Source organism: Osmerus eperlanus, chromosome 11 (genome assembly GCF_963692335.1).
Source record: "Osmerus eperlanus chromosome 11, fOsmEpe2.1, whole genome shotgun sequence".
In the NCBI taxonomy this organism is placed as follows: domain Eukaryota; kingdom Metazoa; phylum Chordata; class Actinopteri; order Osmeriformes; family Osmeridae; genus Osmerus; species Osmerus eperlanus.
Genome location: NC_085028.1, coordinates 501,959 through 529,056, shown reverse-complemented (window position 1 = coordinate 529,056; position 27,098 = coordinate 501,959). Strand labels below are relative to the sequence as shown.

The following is a 27,098-nucleotide window of genomic DNA, read 5'->3' as shown; positions in this document are numbered from 1 at the left end:
AATGCGCACAAGTGGCACCAGGGTAGCTGACTTCCCATTTCAAAGAATGACATGTCAACTCCACTGAATCATGGGACTTCTTGGGACATTGGGACTACATGGGACATTAACTACTCTCGAGAGGATCGCCATTGGACGAAAACCGAGGAAAGATGCAGAAGTTTCCACCCGGTCTCGAATCGGGGACCTTTCGCGTGTTAAGCGAACGTGATAACCGCTACACTACGGAAACTGCCAACTCCTGAAAGACAGAAGCCCAGTGCACACACAAACACGCAAGTAACAAGGAAACAGAACAAGGACACACATTTAAAATCATGACATGGGCATTTCGGCTCATGAACTAGTTGATACTCTTCTTCAGCAAGCTAGCAACAAATGAGATTGTCCAAAGCAACCTTTCCCAATCCTGGACCTCAGGTTTCCCTGCTCTGCATGCGTTAGACCTGATTGGACCCTTACCAAGCTCTACAGAAAACGACGGAGCATGTGGCACCAGGGTACTCCAACAAACTTGTAACTGTCGACAATGCATCAATTATTTACGAGACTGCTGATAAAAGGGGACATGTTTCCGCCCGGTCTCGAACCGGGGACCTTTCGCGTGTGAGGCGAACGTGATAACCACTACACTACTGAAACTTCTTCCTAACCAACAACAGAATCTCACTGCACACCCCCACACACACAAACAAGGACACAGAACGAGGACACGCCTTTATTATGTCAAATGGGCATTTGGGCTCATGAACCAGTTGATATGGTTCTTCAACAAGTCAGCGGGCACTGAGACGGTCTAAGGCAGTGGTTCTCAACCCTTGTCCTCAGGCCAGCATGCTTTAGATCAGTGGTTCTTAACCCTGTCCTCAGGGAACCCCTGTCCTGCATGTTTTTAGAGGTTTCTTGGCTCCAACACACCTGATTCAAATGCATGTTCGTTACAAGGCTTCTAGAGAGCTACATAACGACCCACTTATTTGAATCGGGTGTGTTGGAGCAGGGAAACATCTCAAACATGCAGGGCAGGGCAGGTGGGACCAGGATCGCGAACGACTGGTCTGAAGGTCTCAGAAGTAACAAAGGTCCTTGGCCCATGACATTCATGGTAATCTTGCTGAACGGGATTCTACCGACTGGTAGAAACAACGGAACGGCTTAAAAGGCGAATCCGCACAAGTGGCACTGACTTCCCATTTCAAAGAATAACATGTCAACTCCACTGAATCATGGGACTTCTTGGGACATTGGGACTACATGGGACATTAACTACTCTCGAGAGGATCGCCATTGGACGAAAACCGAGGAAAGATGCAGAAGTTTCCACCCGGTCTCGAACCTGGGACCTTTCGCCTGTTAAGCGAATGTGATAACCGCTACACTACGGAAACTGCCAAATCCTGAAAGACAGAAGCCCAGTGCACACACAAACACGCAAGTAACAAGGAAACAGAACAAGGACACACATTTAAAATCTTGACATGGGCATTTCGACTCATGAACTAGTTGATACTCTTCTTCAGCAAGCTAGCAACAAATGAGATTGTCCAAAGCAACCTTTCCCAATCCTGGACCTCAGGTTTCCCTGCTCTGCATGTGTTAGACCTGATTGGACCCTTACCAAGCTCTACAGAAAACGACGGAGCATGTGGCACCAGGGTACTCCAACAAACTTGTAACTGTCGACAATGCATCAATTATTTACGAGACTGCTGATAAAAGGGGACATGTTTCCGCCCGGTCTCGAACCGGGGACCTTTCGCGTGTGAGGCGAACGTGATAACCACTACACTACGGAAACTTCTTCCTAACCAACAACAGAATCTCACTGCACACCCCCACACACACAAACAAGGACACAGAACGAGGACACGCCTTTATTATGTCAAATGGGCATTTGGGCTCATGAACCAGTTGATATGGTTCTTCAACAAGTCAGCGGGCACTGAGACGGTCTAAGGCAGTGGTTCTCAACCCTTGTCCTCAGGCCAGCATGCTTTAGATCAGTGGTTCTTAACCCTGTCCTCAGGGAACCCCTGTCCTGCATGTTTTTAGAGGTTTCTTGGCTCCAACACACCTGATTCAAATGCATGTTCGTTACAAGGCTTCTAGAGAGCTACATAACGACCCACTTATTTGAATCGGGTGTGTTGGAGCAGGGAAACATCTCAAACATGCAGGGCAGGGCAGGTGGGACCAGGATCGCGAACGACTGGTCTGAAGGTCTCAGAAGTAACAAAGGTCCTTGGCCCATGACATTCATGGTAATCTTGCTGAACGGGATTCTACCGACTGGTAGAAACAACGGAACGGCTTAAAAGGCGAATCCGCACAAGTGGCACTGACTTCCCATTTCAAAGAATAACATGTCAACTCCACTGAATCATGGGACTTCTTGGGACATTGGGACTACATGGGACATTAACTACTCTCGAGAGGATCGCCATTGGACGAAAACCGAGGAAAGATGCAGAAGTTTCCACCCGGTCTCGAACCTGGGACCTTTCGCCTGTTAAGCGAATGTGATAACCGCTACACTACGGAAACTGCCAAATCCTGAAAGACAGAAGCCCAGTGCACACACAAACACGCAAGTAACAAGGAAACAGAACAAGGACACACATTTAAAATCTTGACATGGGCATTTCGACTCATGAACTAGTTGATACTCTTCTTCAGCAAGCTAGCAACAAATGAGATTGTCCAAAGCAACCTTTCCCAATCCTGGACCTCAGGTTTCCCTGCTCTGCATGCGTTAGACCTGATTGGACCCTTACCAAGCTCTACAGAAAACGACGGAGCATGTGGCACCAGGGTACTCCAACAAACTTGTAACTGTCGACAATGCATCAATTATTTACGAGACTGCTGATAAAAGGGGACATGTTTCCGCCCGGTCTCGAACCGGGGACCTTTCGCGTGTGAGGCGAACGTGATAACCACTACACTACGGAAACTTCTTCCTAACCAACAACAGAATCTCACTGCACACCCCCACACACACAAACAAGGACACAGAACGAGGACACGCCTTTATTATGTCAAATGGGCATTTGGGCTCATGAACCAGTTGATATGGTTCTTCAACAAGTCAGCGGGCACTGAGACGGTCTAAGGCAGTGGTTCTCAACCCTTGTCCTCAGGCCAGCATGCTTTAGATCAGTGGTTCTTAACCCTGTCCTCAGGGAACCCCTGTCCTGCATGTTTTTAGAGGTTTCTTGGCTCCAACACACCTGATTCAAATGCATGTTCGTTACAAGGCTTCTAGAGAGCTACATAACGACCCACTTATTTGAATCGGGTGTGTTGGAGCAGGGAAACATCTCAAACATGCAGGGCAGGGCAGGTGGGACCAGGATCGCGAACGACTGGTCTGAAGGTCTCAGAAGTAACAAAGGTCCTTGGCCCATGACATTCATGGTAATCTTGCTGAACGGGATTCTACCGACTGGTAGAAACAACGGAACGGCTTAAAAGGCGAATCCGCACAAGTGGCACTGACTTCCCATTTCAAAGAATAACATGTCAACTCCACTGAATCATGGGACTTCTTGGGACATTGGGACTACATGGGACATTAACTACTCTCGAGAGGATCGCCATTGGACGAAAACCGAGGAAAGATGCAGAAGTTTCCACCCGGTCTCGAACCTGGGACCTTTCGCCTGTTAAGCGAATGTGATAACCGCTACACTACGGAAACTGCCAAATCCTGAAAGACAGAAGCCCAGTGCACACACAAACACGCAAGTAACAAGGAAACAGAACAAGGACACACATTTAAAATCTTGACATGGGCATTTCGACTCATGAACTAGTTGATACTCTTCTTCAGCAAGCTAGCAACAAATGAGATTGTCCAAAGCAACCTTTCCCAATCCTGGACCTCAGGTTTCCCTGCTCTGCATGCGTTAGACCTGATTGGACCCTTACCAAGCTCTACAGAAAACGACGGAGCATGTGGCACCAGGGTACTCCAACAAACTTGGAACTGTCGACAATGCATCAATTATTTACGAGACTGCTGATAAAAGGGGACATGTTTCCGCCCGGTCTCGAACCGGGGACCTTTCGCGTGTGAGGCGAACGTGATAACCACTACACTACGGAAACTTCTTCCTAACCAACAACAGAATCTCACTGCACACCCCCACACACACAAACAAGGACACAGAACGAGGACACGCCTTTATTATGTCAAATGGGCATTTGGTCTCATGAACCAGTTGATATGGTTCTTCAACAAGTCAGCGGGCACTGAGACGGTCTAAGGCAGTGGTTCTCAACCCTTGTCCTCAGGCCAGCATGCTTTAGATCAGTGGTTCTTAACCCTGTCCTCAGGGAACCCCTGTCCTGCATGTTTTTAGAGGTTTCTTGGCTCCAACACACCTGATTCAAATGCATGTTCGTTACAAGGCTTCTAGAGAGCTACATAACGACCCACTTATTTGAATCGGGTGTGTTGGAGCAGGGAAACATCTCAAACATGCAGGGCAGGGCAGGTGGGACCAGGATCGCGAACGACTGGTCTGAAGGTCTCAGAAGTAACAAAGGTCCTTGGCCCATGACATTCATGGTAATCTTGCTGAACGGGATTCTACCGACTGGTAGAAACAACGGAACGGCTTAAAAGGCGAATCCGCACAAGTGGCACCAGGGTAGCTGACTTCCCATTTCAAAGAATGACATGTCAACTCCACTGAATCATGGGACTTCTTGGGACATTGGGACTACATGGGACATTAACTACTCTCGAGAGGATCGCCATTGGACGAAAACCGAGGAAAGATGCAGAAGTTTCCACCCGGTCTCGAATCGGGGACCTTTCGCGTGTTAAGCGAACGTGATAACCGCTACACTACGGAAACTGCCAACTCCTGAAAGACAGAAGCCCAGTGCACACACAAACACGCAAGTAACAAGGAAACAGAACAAGGACACACATTTAAAATCTTGACATGGGCATTTCGGCTCATGAACTAGTTGATACTCTTCTTCAGCAAGCTAGCAACAAATGAGATTGTCCAAAGCAACCTTTCCCAATCCTGGACCTCAGGTTTCCCTGCTCTGCATGCGTTAGACCTGATTGGACCCTTACCAAGCTCTACAGAAAACGACGGAGCATGTGGCACCAGGGTACTCCAACAAACTTGTAACTGTCGACAATGCATCAATTATTTACGAGACTGCTGATAAAAGGGGACATGTTTCCGCCCGGTCTCGAACCGGGGACCTTTCGCGTGTGAGGCGAACGTGATAACCACTACACTACGGAAACTTCTTCCTAACCAACAACAGAATCTCACTGCACACCCCCACACACACAAACAAGGACACAGAACGAGGACACGCCTTTATTATGTCAAATGGGCATTTGGGCTCATGAACCAGTTGATATGGTTCTTCAACAAGTCAGCGGGCACTGAGACGGTCTAAGGCAGTGGTTCTCAACCCTTGTCCTCAGGCCAGCATGCTTTAGATCAGTGGTTCTTAACCCTGTCCTCAAGGAACCCCTGTCCTGCATGTTTTTAGAGGTTTCTTGGCTCCAACACACCTGATTCAAATGCATGTTCGTTACAAGGCTTCTAGAGAGCTACATAACGACCCACTTATTTGAATCGGGTGTGTTGGAGCAGGGAAACATCTCAAACATGCAGGGCAGGGCAGGTGGGACCAGGATCGCGAACGACTGGTCTGAAGGTCTCAGAAGTAACAAAGGTCCTTGGCCCATGACATTCATGGTAATCTTGCTGAACGGGATTCTACCGACTGGTAGAAACAACGGAACGGCTTAAAAGGCGAATGCGCACAAGTGGCACCAGGGTAGCTGACTTCCCATTTCAAAGAATGACATGTCAACTCCACTGAATCATGGGACTTCTTGGGACATTGGGACTACATGGGACATTAACTACTCTCGAGAGGATCGCCATTGGACGAAAACCGAGGAAAGATGCAGAAGTTTCCACCCGGTCTCGAACCTGGGACCTTTCGCCTGTTAAGCGAATGTGATAACCGCTACACTACGGAAACTGCCAAATCCTGAAAGACAGAAGCCCAGTGCACACACAAACACGCAAGTAACAAGGAAACAGAACAAGGACACACATTTAAAATCTTGACATGGGCATTTCGACTCATGAACTAGTTGATACTCTTCTTCAGCAAGCTAGCAACAAATGAGATTGTCCAAAGCAACCTTTCCCAATCCTGGACCTCAGGTTTCCCTGCTCTGCATGCGTTAGACCTGATTGGACCCTTACCAAGCTCTACAGAAAACGACGGAGCATGTGGCACCAGGGTACTCCAACAAACTTGTAACTGTCGACAATGCATCAATTATTTACGAGACTGCTGATAAAAGGGGACATGTTTCCGCCCGGTCTCGAACCGGGGACCTTTCGCGTGTGAGGCGAACGTGATAACCACTACACTACGGAAACTTCTTCCTAACCAACAACAGAATCTCACTGCACACCCCCACACACACAAACAAGGACACAGAACGAGGACACGCCTTTATTATGTCAAATGGGCATTTGGGCTCATGAACCAGTTGATATGGTTCTTCAACAAGTCAGCGGGCACTGAGACGGTCTAAGGCAGTGGTTCTCAACCCTTGTCCTCAGGCCAGCATGCTTTAGATCAGTGGTTCTTAACCCTGTCCTCAGGGAACCCCTGTCCTGCATGTTTTTAGAGGTTTCTTGGCTCCAACACACCTGATTCAAATGCATGTTCGTTACAAGGCTTCTAGAGAGCTACATAACGACCCACTTATTTGAATCGGGTGTGTTGGAGCAGGGAAACATCTCAAACATGCAGGGCAGGGCAGGTGGGACCAGGATCGCGAACGACTGGTCTGAAGGTCTCAGAAGTAACAAAGGTCCTTGGCCCATGACATTCATGGTAATCTTGCTGAACGGGATTCTACCGACTGGTAGAAACAACGGAACGGCTTAAAAGGCGAATCCGCACAAGTGGCACCAGGGTAGCTGACTTCCCATTTCAAAGAATGACATGTCAACTCCACTGAATCATGGGACTTCTTGGGACATTGGGACTACATGGGACATTAACTACTCTCGAGAGGATCGCCATTGGACGAAAACCGAGGAAAGATGCAGAAGTTTCCACCCGGTCTCGAATCGGGGACCTTTCGCGTGTTAAGCGAACGTGATAACCGCTACACTACGGAAACTGCCAACTCCTGAAAGACAGAAGCCCAGTGCACACACAAACACGCAAGTAACAAGGAAACAGAACAAGGACACACATTTAAAATCTTGACATGGGCATTTCGGCTCATGAACTAGTTGATACTCTTCTTCAGCAAGCTAGCAACAAATGAGATTGTCCAAAGCAACCTTTCCCAATCCTGGACCTCAGGTTTCCCTGCTCTGCATGCGTTAGACCTGATTGGACCCTTACCAAGCTCTACAGAAAACGACGGAGCATGTGGCACCAGGGTACTCCAACAAACTTGTAACTGTCGACAATGCATCAATTATTTACGAGACTGCTGATAAAAGGGGACATGTTTCCGCCCGGTCTCGAACCGGGGACCTTTCGCGTGTGAGGTGAACGTGATAACCACTACACTACGGAAACTTCTTCCTAACCAACAACAGAATCTCACTGCACACCCCCACACACACAAACAAGGACACAGAACGAGGACACGCCTTTATTATGTCAAATGGGCATTTGGGCTCATGAACCAGTTGATATGGTTCTTCAACAAGTCAGCGGGCACTGAGACGGTCTAAGGCAGTGGTTCTCAACCCTTGTCCTCAGGCCAGCATGCTTTAGATCAGTGGTTCTTAACCCTGTCCTCAAGGAACCCCTGTCCTGCATGTTTTTAGAGGTTTCTTGGCTCCAACACACCTGATTCAAATGCATGTTCGTTACAAGGCTTCTAGAGAGCTACATAACGACCCACTTATTTGAATCGGGTGTGTTGGAGCAGGGAAACATCTCAAACATGCAGGGCAGGGCAGGTGGGACCAGGATCGCGAACGACTGGTCTGAAGGTCTCAGAAGTAACAAAGGTCCTTGGCCCATGACATTCATGGTAATCTTGCTGAACGGGATTCTACCGACTGGTAGAAACAACGGAACGGCTTAAAAGGCGAATGCGCACAAGTGGCACCAGGGTAGCTGACTTCCCATTTCAAAGAATGACATGTCAACTCCACTGAATCATGGGACTTCTTGGGACATTGGGACTACATGGGACATTAACTACTCTCGAGAGGATCGCCATTGGACGAAAACCGAGGAAAGATGTAGAAGTTTCCGCCCAGTCTCGAACCGGGGACCTTTCGCGTGTTAAGCGAACGTGATAACCGCTACACTACAGAAACTGCCAACTCCTGAAAGACAGAAGCCCAGTGCACACACAAACACGCAAGTAACAAGGAAACAGAACAAGGAGGACACACATTTAAAATCTTGACATGGGCATTTCGGCTCATGAACTAGTTGATACTCTTCTTCAGCAAGCTAGCAACAAATGAGATTGTCCAAAGCAACCTTTCCCAATCCTGGACCTCAGGTTTCCCTGCTCTGCATGCGTTAGACCTGATTGGACCCTTACCAAGCTCTACAGAAAACGACGGAGCATGTGGCACCAGGGTACTCCAACAAACTTGTAACTGTCGACAATGCATCAATTATTTACGAGACTGCTGATAAAAGGGGACATGTTTCCGCCCGGTCTCGAACAGGGGACCTTTCGCGTGTGAGGCGAACGTGATAACCACTACACTACGGAAACTTCTTCCTAACCAACAACAGAATCTCACTGCACACCCACACACACACAAACAAGGACACAGAACGAGGACACGCCTTTATCATGTCAAATGGGCATTTGGGCTCATGAACCAGTTGATATGGTTCTTAAACAAGTCAGCGGGCACTGAGACGGTCTAAGGCAGTGGTTCTCAACCCTTGTCCTCAGGCCAGCATGCTTTAGATCAGTGGTTCTTAACCCTGTCCTCAGGGAACCCCTGTCCTGCATGTTTTTAGAGGTTTCTTGGCTCCAACACACCTGATTCAAATGCATGTTTGTTACAAGGCTTCTAGAGAGCTACATAACGACCCACTTATTTGAATCGGGTGTGTTGGAGCAGGGAAACATCTCAAACATGCAGGGCAGGGCAGGTGGGACCAGGATCGCGAACGACTGGTCTGAAGGTCTCAGAAGTAACAAAGGTCCTTGGCCCATGACATTCATGGTAATCTTGCTGAACGGGATTCTACCGACTGGTAGAAACAACGGAACGGCTTAAAAGGCGAATCCGCACAAGTGGCACTGACTTCCCATTTCAAAGAATAACATGTCAACTCCACTGAATCATGGGACTTCTTGGGACATTGGGACTACATGGGACATTAACTACTCTCGAGAGGATCGCCATTGGACGAAAACCGAGGAAAGATGCAGAAGTTTCCACCCGGTCTCGAACCTGGGACCTTTCGCCTGTTAAGCGAATGTGATAACCGCTACACTACGGAAACTGCCGAATCCTGAAAGACAGAAGCCCAGTGCACACACAAACACGCAAGTAACAAGGAAACAGAACAAGGACACACATTTAAAATCTTGACATGGGCATTTCGGCTCATGAACTAGTTGATACTCTTCTTCAGCAAGCTAGCAACAAATGAGATTGTCCAAGCAACCTTTCCCAATCCTGGACCTCAGGTTTCCCTGCTCTGCATGCGTTAGACCTGATTGGACCCTTACCAAGCTCTACAGAAAACGACGGAGCATGTGGCACCAGGGTACTCCAACAAACTTGTAACTGTCGACAATGCATCAATTATTTACGAGACTGCTGATAAAAGGGGACATGTTTCCGCCCGGTCTCGAACAGGGGACCTTTCGCGTGTGAGGCGAACGTGATAACCACTACACTACGGAAACTTCTTCCTAACCAACAACAGAATCTCACTGCACACCCACACACACACAAACAAGGACACAGAACGAGGACACGCCTTTATCATGTCAAATGGGCATTTGGGCTCATGAACCAGTTGATATGGTTCTTAAACAAGTCAGCGGGCACTGAGACGGTCTAAGGCAGTGGTTCTCAACCCTTGTCCTCAGGCCAGCATGCTTTAGATCAGTGGTTCTTAACCCTGTCCTCAGTGAACCCCTGTCCTGCATGTTTTTAGAGGTTTCTTGGCTCCAACACACCTGATTCAAATGCATGTTTGTTACAAGGCTTCTAGAGAGCTACATAACGACCCACTTATTTGAATCGGGTGTGTTGGAGCAGGGAAACATCTCAAACATGCAGGGCAGGGCAGGTGGGACCAGGATCGCGAACGACTGGTCTGAAGGTCTCAGAAGTAACAAAGGTCCTTGGCCCATGACATTCATGGTAATCTTGCTGAACGGGATTCTACCGACTGGTAGAAACAACGGAACGGCTTAAAAGGCGAATGCGCACAAGTGGCACCAGGGTAGCTGACTTCCCATTTCAAAGAATGACATGTCAACTCCACTGAATCATGGGACTTCTTGGGACATTGGGACTACATGGGACATTAACTACTCTCGAGAGGATCGCCATTGGACGAAAACCGAGGAAAGATGTAGAAGTTTCCGCCCGGTCTCGAACCAGGGACCTTTCGCGTGTTAAGCGAACGTGATAACCGCTACACTACAGAAACTGCCAACTCCTGAAAGACAGAAGCCCAGTGCACACACAAACACGCAAGTAACAAGGAAACAGAACAAGGAGGACACACATTTAAAATCTTGACATGGGCATTTCGGCTCATGAACTAGTTGATACTCTTCTTCAGCAAGCTAGCAACAAATGAGATTGTCCAAAGCAACCTTTCCCAATCCTGGACCTCAGGTTTCCCTGCTCTGCATGCGTTAGACCTGATTGGACCCTTACCAAGCTCTAGAGAAAACGACGGAGCATGTGGCACCAGGGTACTCCAACAAACTTGTAACTGTCGACAATGCATCAATTATTTACGAGACTGCTGATAAAAGGGGACATGTTTCCGCCCGGTCTCGAACAGGGGACCTTTCGCGTGTGAGGCGAACTTGATAACCTCTACACTACGGAAACTTCTTCCTAACCAACAACAGAATCTCACTGCACACCCACACACACACAAACAAGGACACAGAACGAGGACACGCCTTTATCATGTCAAATGGGCATTTGGGCTCATGAACCAGTTGATATGGTTCTTCAACAAGTCAGCGGGCACTGAGACGGTCTAAGGCAGTGGTTCTCAACCCTTGTCCTCAGGCCAGCATGCTTTAGATCAGTGGTTCTTAACCCTGTCCTTAGGGAACCCCTGTCCTGCATGTTTTTAGAGGTTTCTTGGCTCCAACACACCTGATTCAAATGCATGTTTGTTACAAGGCTTCTAGAGAGCTACATAACGACCCACTTATTTGAATCTGGTGTGTTGGAGCAGGGAAACATCTCAAACATGCAGGGCAGGGCAGGTGGGACCAGGATCGCGAACGACTGGTCTGAAGGTCTCAGAAGTAACAAAGGTCCTTGGCCCATGACATTCATGGTAATCTTGCTGAACGGGATTCTACCGACTGGTAGAAACAACGGAACGGCTTAAAAGGCGAATGCGCACAAGTGGCACCAGGGTAGCTGACTTCCCATTTCAAAGAATGACATGTCAACTCCACTGAATCATGGGACTTCTTGGGACATTGGGACTACATGGGACATTAACTACTCTCGAGAGGATCGCCATTGGACGAAAACCGAGGAAAGATGTAGAAGTTTCCGCCCGGTCTCGAACCGGGGACCTTTCGCGTGTTAAGCGAACGTGATAACCGCTACACTACAGAAACTGCCAACTCCTGAAAGACAGAAGCCCAGTGCACACACAAACACGCAAGTAACAAGGAAACAGAACAAGGAGGACACACATTTAAAATCTTGACATGGGCATTTCGGCTCATGAACTAGTTGATACTCTTCTTCAGCAAGCTAGCAACAAATGAGATTGTCCAAAGCAACCTTTCCCAATCCTGGACCTCAGGTTTCCCTGCTCTGCATGCGTTAGACCTGATTGGACCCTTACCAAGCTCTACAGAAAACGACGGAGCATGTGGCACCAGGGTACTCCAACAAACTTGTAACTGTTGACAATGCATCAATTATTTACGAGACTGCTGATAAAAGGGGACATGTTTCCGCCCGGTCTCGAACAGGGGACCTTTCGCGTGTGAGGCGAACGTGATAACCACTACACTACGGAAACTTCTTCCTAACCAACAACAGAATCTCACTGCACACCCACACACACACAAACAAGGACACAGAACGAGGACACGCCTTTATCATGTCAAATGGGCATTTGGGCTCATGAACCAGTTGATATGGTTCTTAAACAAGTCAGCGGGCACTGAGACGGTCTAAGGCAGTGGTTCTCAACCCTTGTCCTCAGGCCAGCATGCTTTAGATCAGTGGTTCTTAACCCTGTCCTCAGGGAACCCCTGTCCTGCATGTTTTTAGAGGTTTCTTGGCTCCAACACACCTGATTCAAATGCATGTTTGTTACAAGGCTTCTAGAGAGCTACATAACGACCCACTTATTTGAATCGGGTGTGTTGGAGCAGGGAAACATCTCAAACATGCAGGGCAGGGCAGGTGGGACCAGGATCGCGAACGACTGGTCTGAAGGTCTCAGAAGTAACAAAGGTCCTTGGCCCATGACATTCATGGTAATCTTGCTGAACGGGATTCTACCGACTGGTAGAAACAACGGAACGGCTTAAAAGGCGAATGCGCACAAGTGGCACCAGGGTAGCTGACTTCCCATTTCAAAGAATGACATGTCAACTCCACTGAATCATGGGACTTCTTGGGACATTGGGACTACATGGGACATTAACTACTCTCGAGAGGATCGCCATTGGACGAAAACCGAGGAAAGATGTAGAAGTTTCCGCCCGGTCTCGAACCGGGGACCTTTCGCGTGTTAAGCGAACGTGATAACCGCTACACTACAGAAACTGCCAACTCCTGAAAGACAGAAGCCCAGTGCACACACAAACACGCAAGTAACAAGGAAACAGAACAAGGAGGACACACATTTAAAATCTTGACATGGGCATTTCGGCTCATGAACTAGTTGATACTCTTCTTCAGCAAGCTAGCAACAAATGAGATTGTCCAAAGCAACCTTTCCCAATCCTGGACCTCAGGTTTCCCTGCTCTGCATGCGTTAGACCTGATTGGACCCTTACCAAGCTCTACAGAAAACGACGGAGCATGTGGCACCAGGGTACTCCAACAAACTTGTAACTGTCGACAATGCATCAATTATTTACGAGACTGCTGATAAAAGGGGACATGTTTCCGCCCGGTCTCGAACAGGGGACCTTTCGCGTGTGAGGCGAACGTGATAACCACTACACTACGGAAACTTCTTCCTAACCAACAACAGAATCTCACTGCACACCCACACACACACAAACAAGGACACAGAACGAGGACACGCCTTTATCATGTCAAATGGGCATTTGGGCTCATGAACCAGTTGATATGGTTCTTAAACAAGTCAGCGGGCACTGAGACGGTCTAAGGCAGTGGTTCTCAACCCTTGTCCTCAGGCCAGCATGCTTTAGATCAGTGGTTCTTAACCCTGTCCTCAGGGAACCCCTGTCCTGCATGTTTTTAGAGGTTTCTTGGCTCCAACACACCTGATTCAAATGCATGTTTGTTACAAGGCTTCTAGAGAGCTACATAACGACCCACTTATTTGAATCGGGTGTGTTGGAGCAGGGAAACATCTCAAACATGCAGGGCAGGGCAGGTGGGACCAGGATCGCGAACGACTGGTCTGAAGGTCTCAGAAGTAACAAAGGTCCTTGGCCCATGACATTCATGGTAATCTTGCTGAACGGGATTCTACCGACTGGTAGAAACAACGGAACGGCTTAAAAGGCGAATGCGCACAAGTGGCACCAGGGTAGCTGACTTCCCATTTCAAAGAATGACATGTCAACTCCACTGAATCATGGGACTTCTTGGGACATTGGGACTACATGGGACATTAACTACTCTCGAGAGGATCGCCATTGGACGAAAACCGAGGAAAGATGTAGAAGTTTCCGCCCGGTCTCGAACCGGGGACCTTTCGCGTGTTAAGCGAACGTGATAACCGCTACACTACAGAAACTGCCAACTCCTGAAAGACAGAAGCCCAGTGCACACACAAACACGCAAGTAACAAGGAAACAGAACAAGGAGGACACACATTTAAAATCTTGACATGGGCATTTCGGCTCATGAACTAGTTGATACTCTTCTTCAGCAAGCTAGCAACAAATGAGATTGTCCAAAGCAACCTTTCCCAATCCTTGACCTCAGGTTTCCCTGCTCTGCATGCGTTAGACCTGATTGGACCCTTACCAAGCTCTACAGAAAACGACGGAGCATGTGGCACCAGGGTACTCCAACAAACTTGTAACTGTCGACAATGCATCAATTATTTACGAGACTGCTGATAAAAGGGGACATGTTTCCGCCCGGTCTCGAACAGGGGACCTTTCGCGTGTGAGGCGAACGTGATAACCACTACACTACGGAAACTTATTCCTAATCAACAACAGAATCTCACTGCACACCCACACACACACACACAAACAAGGACACAGAACGAGGACACGCCTTTATCATGTCAAATGGGCATTTGGGCTCATGAACCAGTTGATATGGTTCTTAAACAAGTCAGCGGGCACTGAGACGGTCTAAGGCAGTGGTTCTCAACCCTTGTCCTCAGGCCAGCATGCTTTAGATCAGTGGTTCTTAACCCTGTCCTCAGGGAACCCCTGTCCTGCATGTTTTTAGAGGTTTCTTGGCTCCAACACACCTGATTCAAATGCATGTTCGTTACAAGGCTTCTAGAGAGCTACATAACGACCCACTTATTTGAATCGGGTGTGTTGGAGCAGGGAAACATCTCAAACATGCAGGGCAGGGCAGGTGGGACCAGGATCGCGAACGACTGGTCTGAAGGTCTCAGAAGTAACATAGGTCCTTGGCCCATGACATTCATGGTAATCTTGCTGAACGGGATTCTACCGACTGGTAGAAACAACGGAACGGCTTAAAAGGCGAATCCGCACAATTGGCACCAGGGTAGCTGACTTCCCATTTCAAAGAATGACATGTCAACTCCACTGAATCATGGGACTTCTTGGGACATTGGGACTACATGGGACATTAACTACTCTCGAGAGGATCGCCATTGGACGAAAACCGAGGAAAGATGCAGAAGTTTCCACCCGGTCTCGAACCTGGGACCTTTCGCCTGTTAAGCGAATGTGATAACCGCTACACTACGGAAACTGCCAAATCCTGAAAGACAGAAGCCCAGTGCACACACAAACACGCAAGTAACAAGGAAACAGAACAAGGACACACATTTAAAATCTTGACATGGGCATTTCGACTCATGAACTAGTTGATACTCTTCTTCAGCAAGCTAGCAACAAATGAGATTGTCCAAAGCAACCTTTCCCAATCCTTGACCTCAGGTTTCCCTGCTCTGCATGCGTTAGACCTGATTGGACCCTTACCAAGCTCTACAGAAAACGACGGAGCATGTGGCACCAGGGTACTCCAACAAACTTGTAACTGTCGACAATGCATCAATTATTTACGAGACTGATGATAAAAGGGGACATGTTTCCGCCCGGTCTCGAACAGGGGACCTTTCGCGTGTGAGGCGAACGTGATAACCACTACACTACGGAAACTTATTCCTAACCAACAACAGAATCTCACTGCACACCCACACACACACACACAAACAAGGACACAGAACGAGGACACGCCTTTATCATGTCAAATGGGCATTTGGGCTCATGAACCAGTTGATATGGTTCTTAAACAAGTCAGCGGGCACTGAGACGGTCTAAGGCAGTGGTTCTCAACCCTTGTCCTCAGGCCAGCATGCTTTAGATCAGTGGTTCTTAACCCTGTCCTCAGGGAACCCCTGTCCTGCATGTTTTTAGAGGTTTCTTGGCTCCAACACACCTGATTCAAATGCATGTTCGTTACAAGGCTTCTAGAGAGCTACATAACGACCCACTTATTTGAATCGGGTGTGTTGGAGCAGGGAAACATCTCAAACATGCAGGGCAGGGCAGGTGGGACCAGGATCGCGAACGACTGGTCTGAAGGTCTCAGAAGTAACATAGGTCCTTGGCCCATGACATTCATGGTAATCTTGCTGAACGGGATTCTACCGACTGGTAGAAACAACGGAACGGCTTAAAAGGCGAATCCGCACAATTGGCACCAGGGTAGCTGACTTCCCATTTCAAAGAATGACATGTCAACTCCACTGAATCATGGGACTTCTTGGGACATTGGGACTACATGGGACATTAACTACTCTCGAGAGGATCGCCATTGGACGAAAACCGAGGAAAGATGCATAAGTTTCCGCCCGGTCTCGAACCGGGGACCTTTCGCGTGTTAAGCGAACGTGATAACCGCTACACTACGGAAACTGCCAACTCCTGAAAGACAGAAGCCCAGTGCACACACAAACACGCAAGTAACAAGGAAACAGAACAAGGACACACATTTAAAATCTTGACATGGGCATTTCGGCTCATGAACTAGTTGATACTCTTCTTCAGCAAGCTAGAAACAAATGAGATTGTCCAAAGCAACCTTTCCCAATCCTGGACCTCAGGTTTCCCTGCTCTGCATGTGTTAGACCTGATTTGCCCCTTACCAAGCTCTACAGAAAACGACGGAGCATGTGGCACCAGGGCCCGGTTTTTTAAAAGGTTCAATCCGGATAAAATTGATCCGGATTTAGTAATCCTTTTTTTTGCGATCCGTGATCACGTAATCCATCTTACTTTTGAGCCAGTTTTTCAAAGCAACATCGTATTGGATCAATCTGATCCGGATAGGAACTTTTCAGGATCACCAAATCTGGATAACCAGTGCTCAAACAGGATAGGAAATCACAATGTAGAACCATATATAAAGAGCAACAAGTAGAATAGCCAGTGTGGGGTCAATATAAGTTTATTTTTATTTGAAATGAAAACACACACATTTAAAAAAAAAGAAAACCCCCACCCCATCCTCTTCCAGCAGTCCGCTCATCTGAGACCTACAACACAAACACTGTACATTGAGGATATTTATAACAAGTTTCAAATATAGATGTATTGAATAAAAAAAAAGACTGTCAAATAATCCACAATAATTTCAGACTTCCTCATCTGATGTGGAGAGACCAGCTTGTCTGAGCGTAGCCTTTAGGAGGCGGATCTCAAGTCTGGCCTTGGTTTGCTGCAGTTTGGTCAGAGTCAGTTGTTCCTCTGCCAGACGAAGCTGTGCTTCTGCCCTTTCAGTCTCTTTTTGCAGAAGTGCCTTGTAATCATCATCTTTGTTTGGTGAAGGGCGCTTCAAGCCTTTCCTCTGAGATCCTGTGGCAACTACCACTGGCTCAACCAATGAGGATCCAGCTTCTTCCTCAGGAACAGAGCTGAGATCCAATATAAATACGCGCTCTGGATCAGCCTCAGGAGGAACTGTCAGATTCTCTTCCTCCTCAATCCAAGGCTCGCCATCCCCTACAACACCTTGAATACCATGGAGAGCTTGCGACTTCTCACCTCCAATGATGTCGAGGACCACATCTGTGTAATCTCCCCTCTTAAATGGCTTGTTGCCTGTTTGTGGGTTTTTGGCTTCAGCATGGTGCTTTGTTGCCCTGGCCTTAAGATTCTTCCACCGCAATTTGATTTGGTCTGTGGTCCTCTTCTGGCCAGACCCTATGGCATTCACATTTTCTGTGATTAAAATCCAAACATCATTTTTCTTTTTGTTGGTATCCTTAGCAGAATTAAAACTTCCCACTATTGTTCCATAATGGCACCGAACACCCTCTAGTAGTGCATTGGTTTCAGCAGCAGTGAAGTTACAGCTTCTTGAGTCCATGGTTCCACAAGCCAAAACCAATCAGTTGTAATAGGTGTGTTTGAAAAGACCAACTACACAGCCATATAAATCAGCCTTTCTCAGAGGATTCACAGAGAGACAGTGAAATGGCAGGTGTTGTCCACCGCCACCACCACTTTGCCAGGAGAGGATACCGTCAAAGGGTGTATGTTGAACGTACCAAGCCACTGGAGCAATACACCACTGAGGAGCTGTATGTCCGGTTTCGCTTTGGGAAGGCTGATATAGAGTACCTTGTGAACCTTCTCAGGCCAAAACTTCAACACAGAACCCAAAGGAGTCACGGTCTGTCTGTGGAAGACCAGATCCTCATTGCTCTCCGATTTTATGCATGTGGGACTTTCTATCAAAATGTTGGTGACTATATGGGAGTGGTGAAATCAGCTGTGTGTGATGTGGTGAGAGATGTGTCAATCGCACTGGCCAGCCTGGTCAATGAATTTGTTTCTTTTCCAAAGGACAACCAGATTGCCCAGGCCAAGCGCAGCTTTTTTCTTTTGGGGAATATGCCCAATACTATTGGAGCAATCGACTGCACACATCTGCATATACAAGCACCTCACGAGAATGAATGGGAGTTAATAAACAGAAAGGGGAGGCACAGCATCAATGTCCAAATTGTGTGTGATGCTGACCTCATCATCACCAACTGCGTTGTCAAGTGGCCTGGGTCTGTCCATGATGCACGCATCCTGAGGGAAAGCGCTCTATATAGAGACCTCCAAACCAACCGACCGGATGGCATAATATTAGGAGACAGTGCCTACCCACTCCTACCATGGCTGATGACTCCTTTTCTAACAGCAAATACACCGGCGCAGGCACGCTTCAACACTGCTCATTGCAGAGCAAGATGTGCAATTGAGCGTTTAAATGGAGTTCTTAAGAGGCGCTTTGCATGCCTTAACTACCTGAGAGCGGAACCACGGAAAGCATGCAACATAACCCTTGCCTGTATTGTCCTGCACAACATCGCTACTAAGCGCAATGTCCCTCTCTGTGCTGACAATAAAGCACCTGAGCCCCTTGGAGACCCTAACCAACCTCCTGCATTCTGCCAGAACGAGCAAACAGGACGTGCAACAAGGGACGCAATATTTAGACACTATTTCTGATTTGGATTTGTTTGGGATTTAAAAAATCAGTGATTGCCATTCTTTGCATTTATTTGGTTATTCTGTAATCATTGCATGCATCACTAATAAATATTCTAAAAACAAAAATATTTTCGATTGCGATGAATATATATATGTCAATTAGTGACAGAATAAAATGTATTGTTTTTGGTCAATTTTTACAGCTGTTTGGGGGATTATTTTATGAGGCCAAACTCTTTCTACTTTGCTGTAGGCCTATACTGAAAGGCTGAATACCTTAAAGCCTACCTAATCACTGTAGGCTGACGGATGTACAAATAAAATTAAAACCTTATGAATAAATAGGATATCTTGTCAGATACTGCATGATCCAAATTTAGTATTATTTGATACATTTTAAAAGTTTTCATTACATTTTGGGCATGAAATCCACGCTGAATCCACCCTTCTGATGGGATCAGTTTAATCCCGATTTTTTGGATCAAAGTGATCCAAATCCTACAAAAAAGTTCAGAAAAACCCAAACTAAAGGTTTGATCCGGATTAAAACCAAGATTGGATTACGTGATCTAATCCGATTATGTAATCCGTTTTTTCTTTTGAAAAACCCATTTTCAAGATTTGATCCAATCCGTTATCCAAAATCCTAGTGGATTACTTTTGAAAAACCGGGCCCAGGGTACTCCAACAAACTCGTAACTGTCGACAATACATCAATTATTTACCAGACTGCTGATAAAAGGGGACGTGTTTCCGCCCGGTGTCGAACCGGGGACCTTTCGCATGTGAGGCGAACGTGATAACCACTACACTACGGAAACTTCTTCCTAGCCAACAACAGAATCTCACTGCACACCCACACACAAACAAACAAGGACACAGAGCGAGGACACGCCTTTATCATGTCAAATAGGCATTTGGGCTTATGAACCAGTTGATATGGTTCTTCAACAAGCCAGCGGGCACTGAGACGGTCTAAGGCAGTGGTTCTCAACCCTTGTCCTCAGGCCAGCATGCTTTAGATCAGTGGTTCTTAACCCTGTCCTGCATGTTTTTAGAGGTTTCTTGGCTCCAACACACCTGATTCAAATGCATGTTCGTTACCAGGCTTCTAGATAACTATACCTACCCCTTGTGCTACCTTCGGGTCATTGTGACCCATCGTCGTGTTGCGATAACTATACCTACCCCTTGTGCTACCTTCGGGTCATTGTGACCCACCGTCGTGTAGCGATACTTTTACCTAATAAAAAATAAATAATTATAATTTTTGTATTAACCCTGTCACCGCCGTGTCGGTGCGACTCTTCCTAATACAAAAACGTAGATACGTAGGGGAGGGGTATATCACATAATATCAACAGTTAAAACTAGGAGGAACACTCGCGCTGCCCTCAGGTCATTGTGACCCACCGCAGTGTCTGCGTTAGGTTATTTTGTGTGTGTAAGGGGCTGGGGGTGTGGGGGATGGGAAGGGTGATGGTTTATTGTGGTGTCTATGATGTGTTTATTGGGATTGGGGTTTGTGCGGTCAGTGTCGGTTGGGTGAGTGGGGTCTAGGCCCCACGCCTTTCTTGTGTTGTGTCCGTTGTGAATAAAACCTTTAAAACTAAAAAAAGTCTGCGTTGTCAAAGTGTATATATCACGTTATATCACTAGTTAACACTAGGTGGAGCTGTCTCCGGGTCATTGTGACCCAGCGCAGTGTCTGCGTTGTCAATTATGAACCCGCCGCCCACCCCAGAAGTTTATATATCAGGTTATATCACTAGTTAACACTAGGTGGAGCTGTCCGCGGGTCGTTGTGACCCACCGCAGTGTCTGCGTTGTCAATTACGGCGGTCGAATTAGGTAGGCGTCATTGGGCTCTCTCACCTTGACAAGGTTAGATCCACGCCTCCAACATCTCTCCTGAGTCTAATGACGCCTTTACGATTCGACAATCAGCGACCCCTCTCGGCGGTAGAATGAGTGTGACGTCTGGCTTCAGAGAAACCGCGGTCGGACCCGTCTGCCAAGCGTCCGTGCGGAGGCCCTCGGAATCAGACGGGCCACGTTGACCTAGATTAAATTGATAAGGTCGGAACGGCGGCATACAAATGAAAACAGCGGTCGGACCCGTCTGCCAAGCGGCCGTGCGGCGGCCCTCGAAATGAGACGGGCAACGTTGACCTATATTAAATTGATAAGGTCGCAACAAAGGGAGACAAATGAAATCGACGCGTCTCTCCGACCTCGTCTCGTCCACTTTATTTTAGGTCCAACCGCGCGCGCGCGGCCTTTTAAGATTCGACGATTGGCGATCCCTCTCAGCGGGAGAATTGGCCAGGCGTCAGAGAAAACCGCGGTCGGACCCTTCTGCCAAGTTGCAGGTCTGTGTGGCGTGTGCTCATGAGTAAAACACGGAATGTGTGTTAGTAGCACTTGCCTACAGCTTACGTGATTGCATGGACAAATTATTCTAAGGACGCCTCCCTAATTCGACCGCCAAAGAGCGATCAAGAATCGTCGAATCGTAAAGGCCGTCTTTGAAATGTTGGCCTGCGACGACCCCTCTCGGCCGTGGGCTCGGCGAAGAGGTCCAGCTGCGGTTTCATTTGTCTCCCGCCGTTCCCACCTTATCAATTTAATCTAGGTCAACGTGGCCCGTCTGCTTCCCAAGGGCCTCCGCACAGCCGCTTGGCAGACGGGTCCGACCGCGGTTTCTCTGACGCCAGACGTCACGTCGCCCGTCTGCTTCCCGAGGCCGTCCGACAAACACAGCAGTAGTCTAGTACTGTACCGTAGTATTACAATTTACCGGGGCAGCTTCTCCACACAGGGCTATATCGCATTTTGCGTTGTTACTGACAATGATCGCTACCAGTGAGCTTTTTATGAATGAGCGATTTTCTACTAAATAAATGTCAAGCTTATTTATGTTTTTGGGGGCATATTTTCAGTTAGCAGATGGTACTGTTTGAATCGCGATTCCATCTGAGATAACTCTACTGACGGTAACGTCGTTTTTGGAATAATCTTCAAAGGGGGTTCTTTATTAATGAATGAGTGCAATATGAGTAGGCTAAATGCCTGAAAATATCACGAGAAGGGAAAAACTTGAAAGGACGTTTAAGTCATAGAGATTAGGTCAATTTTTACACCGGTCTGCCAAATTTATTCGTTTTGATTCAACTATGAGGCTTCTAATCACCATTTCCTCTTGGGAAATGAGAAGACAACTATTTCATTCTACACTTCACTCTTAGTATTTTGAGTTGTAAATGAGCAGCAAAAGAAATATGCATTTAAATCTATGTAATCTTTATAAATAATAAGTATGCATTATTATATAAAATATACAGCAAATGTTTACTCCTTGACAGGTCTGCAAACGCCTTTGTAAACCGAGATTTGTTAAAACGTTTGTTAACCGAGACCGTAGGTCGAGGTTTACAAAAACAAATTGTTTTAACAAATCGAGGCGACAAAGCGTTTCCTGACCTGTCGAGGAGTAAACATTTGGTTTCTTATGTTGTCAGAGCAATCAGCTGCACTTGCACTGGTGACGTCACTACATCTCCAACGCAACATATTTACATTTATTCATTTAGCAGACGCTTTTATCCAAAGCGACTTCCAAGAGAGAGCTTTACAAAGTGCATATGTCACTGATCATAACAACGAGATAGCCACAAAACATTGCGAGTAGCCAAAACATGAAGCACACATTGTGAACAACCAAAATAAGTGCCAAAGGGAAGAACCATAAGAGCATGTAGTTAAACAAGTTACAATTAAACAACATGAACTGCTATAAGTGCAAGTGTACCTGTGGGAAAAAAAAGCAAGCAACAATAATAAAACAATATATCACAGCGAGTACAAAAATTTAAGTCAGTTACCACTAACCACAAGAGCAACAAGTCTCTAAGCAAGAGTCATTGTGATCCTTGAGGAAACTAACATCGGGTCAAGCGAACCATTCCTAAGTACCTTTGTACTCCCGGAACAAGTGCGTCTTGAGCCTTTTCTTGAAGGTGGAGAGACAGTCAGTGTCTCTGATGGAAGTGGGGAGTTGATTCCACCACTGGGGGGCCAGACAGGAGAAGAGCTTGTGTTGGGACCGGGCGGTCTTGAGCGGTGGGACCACCAGGCGGTTGTCTGAAGAAGACCGTAGGTGACGGGTGGGGGTGTAGGGCTGCAGGAGAGACTTGATGTAGACGGGTGCAGTCCCGTTCACTGCTCGGAAGGTCAATACCAGGGTCTTGAATCTGATACGGGCCATGATAGGTAGCCAGTGGAGAGAGATGAGGAGCGGGGTAACATGGGAGCGTCTGGGTAGATTGTAGACCAGGCGGGCCGCTGCGTTCTGAATCCTCTGAAGAGGACGGGTTGCACATGCTGGGAGACCAGCGAGCAGCGAGTTGCAATAGTCCAACTTGGAGAGGACAAGTGCTTGGACTAGCAGCTGGGTGGAGTGCTCAGACAGGTATCTCCTGATCTTCCGGATGTTGTAGAGGGTGAATCTACACGACCGGGAGACCGCAGCAATGTGGGCCGTGAGGGAGAGCTCGTCGTCCATGGTAACCCCAAGGTTCCTGGCAGAGGATGAAGGGGTCACCGTCGCAGATCCCAGGGTGATTGAGAGATCGTGGGAGATGGAGGGTTTAGCCGGGATGATGACAAGTTCTGTTTTGGTGAGGTTCAGCTGGAGGTGGTGCTCGGTCATCCAGGCGGAGATGTCTGTGAGGCAGGCCTCAATCCTAGCTGAGATCCCCGGATCTGTCGGGGGGAACGACAGGTACAGCTGCGTGTCGTCAGCGTAGCAGTGGTAGGAGAAGCCATGGGAGGTGATGATTGGTCCAAGTGAGGTGGTGTACAGAGAGAAGAGGAGGGGTCCAAGGACGGAGCCCTGTGGGACACCAGTGGAGAGCTGGCGAGGGCCTGACAGTTTGCCTCCCCAGGAAACCTGGTAGGATCTTCCCGACAGGTAGGATGAGATCCACTGGAGTGCAGTGCCAGTGATGCCCTTCTCAGAAAGTCTGGCGAGCAGGATCTGGTGGTTAACCGTATCAAACGCTGCAGAAAGGTCCAGCAGAATGATGACAGATGACCTGGAAGCCGCTCTGGCAGACTGGAGGGCGGTGGCGACTGAAAGGAGGGCAGTCTCTGTGGAGTGGCCAGTCTTGAAGCCCGATTGGTTGGGGTCAAGCAGGTTGTTCTGAGAGAGAAAGTTAGACAGTTGGTTAGATACAGCACGTTCAATTGTTTTTGAAAGGAAGGGTAACAGTGATACCGGTCTGTAGTTCTGGAGAACGGCAGGGTTAAGGGAGGGTTTTTTGAGTAGAGGGGTAACTCTAGCCTGTTTGAAGGCAGAGGGGAAGGTGCCAGAGGTAAGAGAGGAGTTTAGGACATGGAGAAGAAAAGTTATGATGGAGGGGGAGATGGTTTGAAAGAGAGGGGAGGGTATAGGATCAAGGGGACAGGAGGTGGGGCGATGAGAGAGAATGAGGTCAGAGATCTCTGCCTCAGACAGGGGAGAAAAAGAGTTTAGACATTTAGTCGGGTCTGTCATGGAGGGTGAGAGGGTAGGACAGGTGGGCTTAGGGAGCCGACTGCTAATGTCGGCGACTTTTTTCTCAAAGAAGGAGGAGAAGTCGTCTGCTGTCAGGGTGGAGGGAGGGGGTGGGGGAGGTGGGTTAAGAAGCGTGGAGAAGGTAGAAAAAAGTTTGTGGGGGTTTGAAGCAGAGTTAATTTTGTTCAGAAAGTAGAGGGTTTTAGCACCAGTTATGTGAGAAGAGAAGGATTTGAGGAGGGAGTGATACTTATCAAGGTCCGGACCGCCTTTGGACTTGCGCCATCTCCTCTCAGCTGCCCGAAGGGTGGACCGTTCTTCACGGATAACATCCGTAAGCCACGGGCAGGAGGGAGAACATCGTGCAGGCCTGGTTGACAGGGGACAGAGAGAGTCAAGTGATGCAGTTAAAGTGGTTAACAAGGTGTCAGTGGCAGTGTTAGTGGGGTGGGACGAGAACTCGTCAATGGGGGGGGGGGGAGGATGTTAAAATATATCATATCAACAACATCAATTCGTCTTTTGTCTGCTTCAGATACTTCTTTAAAACGGGAAGCGATTGCGGGGCGTTTGCGGACCTGTGCAAAAACCGTATTTGGTTGTTTTAGGCTTTTTTTTAGGCTTTTTAGGCTACTTTGTTGCCGAGCAGATGCAACGTTGTTAAGGTCAATGGCTACATCTCCAAGGCAACCGCTTGTTGCTAGGTCCGTAAAACGTTTATTTACCTCTGCAAACTTTCAGGAGGTATATAAACAGACTTATTAACTTTTGAGAACGTCTTCTAGACCAATAGGAACAGTGTATTGGTCCAATTATTACACTAGTATATAAGAAACAGAAATATCAGTTGTAAAAATGTCAGTAAAAAACGCACCACTCTGCAACCAACGCAAGCAAGCACACCCTACAATTTCCCCAGAAATTGTACCCTCTTTTTATCACGCTCCATGTACATTCATATATATTATGTAAATGATCTTAAACAAGAATAAGGTGTAGGTAAATATATTTTTTATTTGAAGCATAAAAATAATAATATAAATATATATAAAAATAAAAATCTTTTAAGTGCTTCACTGAGCTGCCAAACTAAAACATTTTAAGCAAAATAAAACATTTCAAAATAGAAAGTGCTACTGTTTAAAAGCGCTTCCCTGAACTGAGACCTAACATTTCATAGCTCAAAGTCTTATAGCAGGTCCCACCTTGCTGTCGCATGCCCTTCAGATGGCCAACACCTGTAATTTGGCCTTCTTACCCTTTGGCCTTGGCTAAATCATCTTCTCACACTCTCCCTAGCATCAAAATCCTAGCTCCATGGGTTAGCTCCATGGCCCAGCTCCGTAACTCAGGGGTCCGTAATTAATTTTTACAAGGGGCCACATGAGAAACCTGAAATGTGTTGGAGGGCCGCATCAACGATAACTTGAACTTAATTCTGCTCACTATTCATTTTCTCCCATTGTAAAAAGCAGTAAAGTATATATTTTGATTAGCTGCTACTGGTTATCAGAAGAATACGGATATTCTGTAAATATTTATATAAATATTTTAGATTTTGGTGTAGGTTAAATAGGAAACGACTATAGAAGTAATAAACAGTAAAAACAACAACAACAACAGTGTTTCATTGGGTGTGCTTTGCCTTCGGCAAGGGCACAACCTTTGTTCTCTCACATATATATTATTGGGTGTGCTTTGCCTTCGGCAAGGGCACAACCTTTGTTCTCTCACATATATATTATTATTATTCTTTTTGCCCCCCTAAAACTCAGTCAATATTTGGCCTACATAGACAACCTAGGTGTCAAACGTTTCGTCCTGGTACCGATTGAGTTGCTTGTATTGGGATTTACGTTCCGTTGCACGGTTTAAGTAGAAATTACGTTTTTGTGTCGAAAAGTGAAGCTAACGGTGGCTAACTTGCTAACCACAGTCAATGACGCTACTTACGTCACGAAAACTCGCGTGACTACCTCTAGCAGAATATTAGTTTAGCAGCTCGTTAACTTCTGGGAGATAGCTAGGCTAACTATAGCTTTACTGCAAGGCAGCTGCAGAAATGCCACAAGCAAAGAGGCCAGGTGATAACTATTTACTAATTTTACTTTGTGATATGACACACAATTGTGATGTGTAATGTACAATATAAGCTGATATTATTAAGGAAGTACATCTACTTTCGGAAACAGTCTACTATTTCACTGAAGTATTAGCATCATGACATTAGCCTGTGTTGCCCGGGCTACACATACTACAGTGGTCTATGATGTAGCGTTATCTGTTTTCAATCGTTAAAATAAACATTCCTCACATATACATTTTCGTTGTAGGATTTATTCTGACATTAGTAAACGATTTGTTGGTGAAATTACCATTACCTGTGGTTTCAAACCAGTGTTGCTCACTGCAACGCTGTAGCCTACGCGAGACACTACAAAA

The 27,098-nt window shown here is 47.0% G+C and overlaps 1 protein-coding gene and 29 non-coding genes across 30 annotated transcripts in view; 1 reads left to right on the top strand and 29 right to left on the bottom strand.

Annotated features, from left to right (window-relative positions):
* The window catches only part of LOC134029308 (uncharacterized), a 69,207-nt gene that overhangs the window by 33,038 nt on the left and 9,071 nt on the right, over nt 1-27,098 (top strand). The window lies entirely within an intron of this gene.
* On the bottom strand, nt 160-232 carry trnav-aac (transfer RNA valine (anticodon AAC)). Its single transcript has one exon. It is a non-coding gene; the product is annotated as a tRNA-Val (tRNA).
* trnav-cac (transfer RNA valine (anticodon CAC)) lies at nt 570-642 on the bottom strand. The gene has a single exon. It is a non-coding gene; the product is annotated as a tRNA-Val (tRNA).
* On the bottom strand, nt 1,316-1,388 carry trnav-aac (transfer RNA valine (anticodon AAC)). Its single transcript has one exon. It is a non-coding gene; the product is annotated as a tRNA-Val (tRNA).
* trnav-cac (transfer RNA valine (anticodon CAC)) lies at nt 1,726-1,798 on the bottom strand. The gene has a single exon. It is a non-coding gene; the product is annotated as a tRNA-Val (tRNA).
* Nucleotides 2,472-2,544, bottom strand: trnav-aac (transfer RNA valine (anticodon AAC)). The gene has a single exon. It is a non-coding gene; the product is annotated as a tRNA-Val (tRNA).
* Nucleotides 2,882-2,954, bottom strand: trnav-cac (transfer RNA valine (anticodon CAC)). Its single transcript has one exon. It is a non-coding gene; the product is annotated as a tRNA-Val (tRNA).
* On the bottom strand, nt 3,628-3,700 carry trnav-aac (transfer RNA valine (anticodon AAC)). The gene has a single exon. It is a non-coding gene; the product is annotated as a tRNA-Val (tRNA).
* trnav-cac (transfer RNA valine (anticodon CAC)) lies at nt 4,038-4,110 on the bottom strand. Its single transcript has one exon. It is a non-coding gene; the product is annotated as a tRNA-Val (tRNA).
* trnav-aac (transfer RNA valine (anticodon AAC)) lies at nt 4,793-4,865 on the bottom strand. The gene has a single exon. It is a non-coding gene; the product is annotated as a tRNA-Val (tRNA).
* Nucleotides 5,203-5,275, bottom strand: trnav-cac (transfer RNA valine (anticodon CAC)). The gene has a single exon. It is a non-coding gene; the product is annotated as a tRNA-Val (tRNA).
* On the bottom strand, nt 5,958-6,030 carry trnav-aac (transfer RNA valine (anticodon AAC)). Its single transcript has one exon. It is a non-coding gene; the product is annotated as a tRNA-Val (tRNA).
* trnav-cac (transfer RNA valine (anticodon CAC)) lies at nt 6,368-6,440 on the bottom strand. Its single transcript has one exon. It is a non-coding gene; the product is annotated as a tRNA-Val (tRNA).
* On the bottom strand, nt 7,123-7,195 carry trnav-aac (transfer RNA valine (anticodon AAC)). Its single transcript has one exon. It is a non-coding gene; the product is annotated as a tRNA-Val (tRNA).
* trnav-cac (transfer RNA valine (anticodon CAC)) lies at nt 7,533-7,605 on the bottom strand. The gene has a single exon. It is a non-coding gene; the product is annotated as a tRNA-Val (tRNA).
* Nucleotides 8,288-8,360, bottom strand: trnav-aac (transfer RNA valine (anticodon AAC)). The gene has a single exon. It is a non-coding gene; the product is annotated as a tRNA-Val (tRNA).
* On the bottom strand, nt 8,701-8,773 carry trnav-cac (transfer RNA valine (anticodon CAC)). The gene has a single exon. It is a non-coding gene; the product is annotated as a tRNA-Val (tRNA).
* trnav-aac (transfer RNA valine (anticodon AAC)) lies at nt 9,447-9,519 on the bottom strand. Its single transcript has one exon. It is a non-coding gene; the product is annotated as a tRNA-Val (tRNA).
* On the bottom strand, nt 9,856-9,928 carry trnav-cac (transfer RNA valine (anticodon CAC)). Its single transcript has one exon. It is a non-coding gene; the product is annotated as a tRNA-Val (tRNA).
* On the bottom strand, nt 10,611-10,683 carry trnav-aac (transfer RNA valine (anticodon AAC)). The gene has a single exon. It is a non-coding gene; the product is annotated as a tRNA-Val (tRNA).
* trnav-aac (transfer RNA valine (anticodon AAC)) lies at nt 11,779-11,851 on the bottom strand. The gene has a single exon. It is a non-coding gene; the product is annotated as a tRNA-Val (tRNA).
* On the bottom strand, nt 12,192-12,264 carry trnav-cac (transfer RNA valine (anticodon CAC)). Its single transcript has one exon. It is a non-coding gene; the product is annotated as a tRNA-Val (tRNA).
* On the bottom strand, nt 12,947-13,019 carry trnav-aac (transfer RNA valine (anticodon AAC)). Its single transcript has one exon. It is a non-coding gene; the product is annotated as a tRNA-Val (tRNA).
* On the bottom strand, nt 13,360-13,432 carry trnav-cac (transfer RNA valine (anticodon CAC)). Its single transcript has one exon. It is a non-coding gene; the product is annotated as a tRNA-Val (tRNA).
* On the bottom strand, nt 14,115-14,187 carry trnav-aac (transfer RNA valine (anticodon AAC)). The gene has a single exon. It is a non-coding gene; the product is annotated as a tRNA-Val (tRNA).
* trnav-cac (transfer RNA valine (anticodon CAC)) lies at nt 14,528-14,600 on the bottom strand. The gene has a single exon. It is a non-coding gene; the product is annotated as a tRNA-Val (tRNA).
* trnav-aac (transfer RNA valine (anticodon AAC)) lies at nt 15,287-15,359 on the bottom strand. Its single transcript has one exon. It is a non-coding gene; the product is annotated as a tRNA-Val (tRNA).
* trnav-cac (transfer RNA valine (anticodon CAC)) lies at nt 15,697-15,769 on the bottom strand. The gene has a single exon. It is a non-coding gene; the product is annotated as a tRNA-Val (tRNA).
* On the bottom strand, nt 16,456-16,528 carry trnav-aac (transfer RNA valine (anticodon AAC)). Its single transcript has one exon. It is a non-coding gene; the product is annotated as a tRNA-Val (tRNA).
* Nucleotides 19,848-19,920, bottom strand: trnav-cac (transfer RNA valine (anticodon CAC)). Its single transcript has one exon. It is a non-coding gene; the product is annotated as a tRNA-Val (tRNA).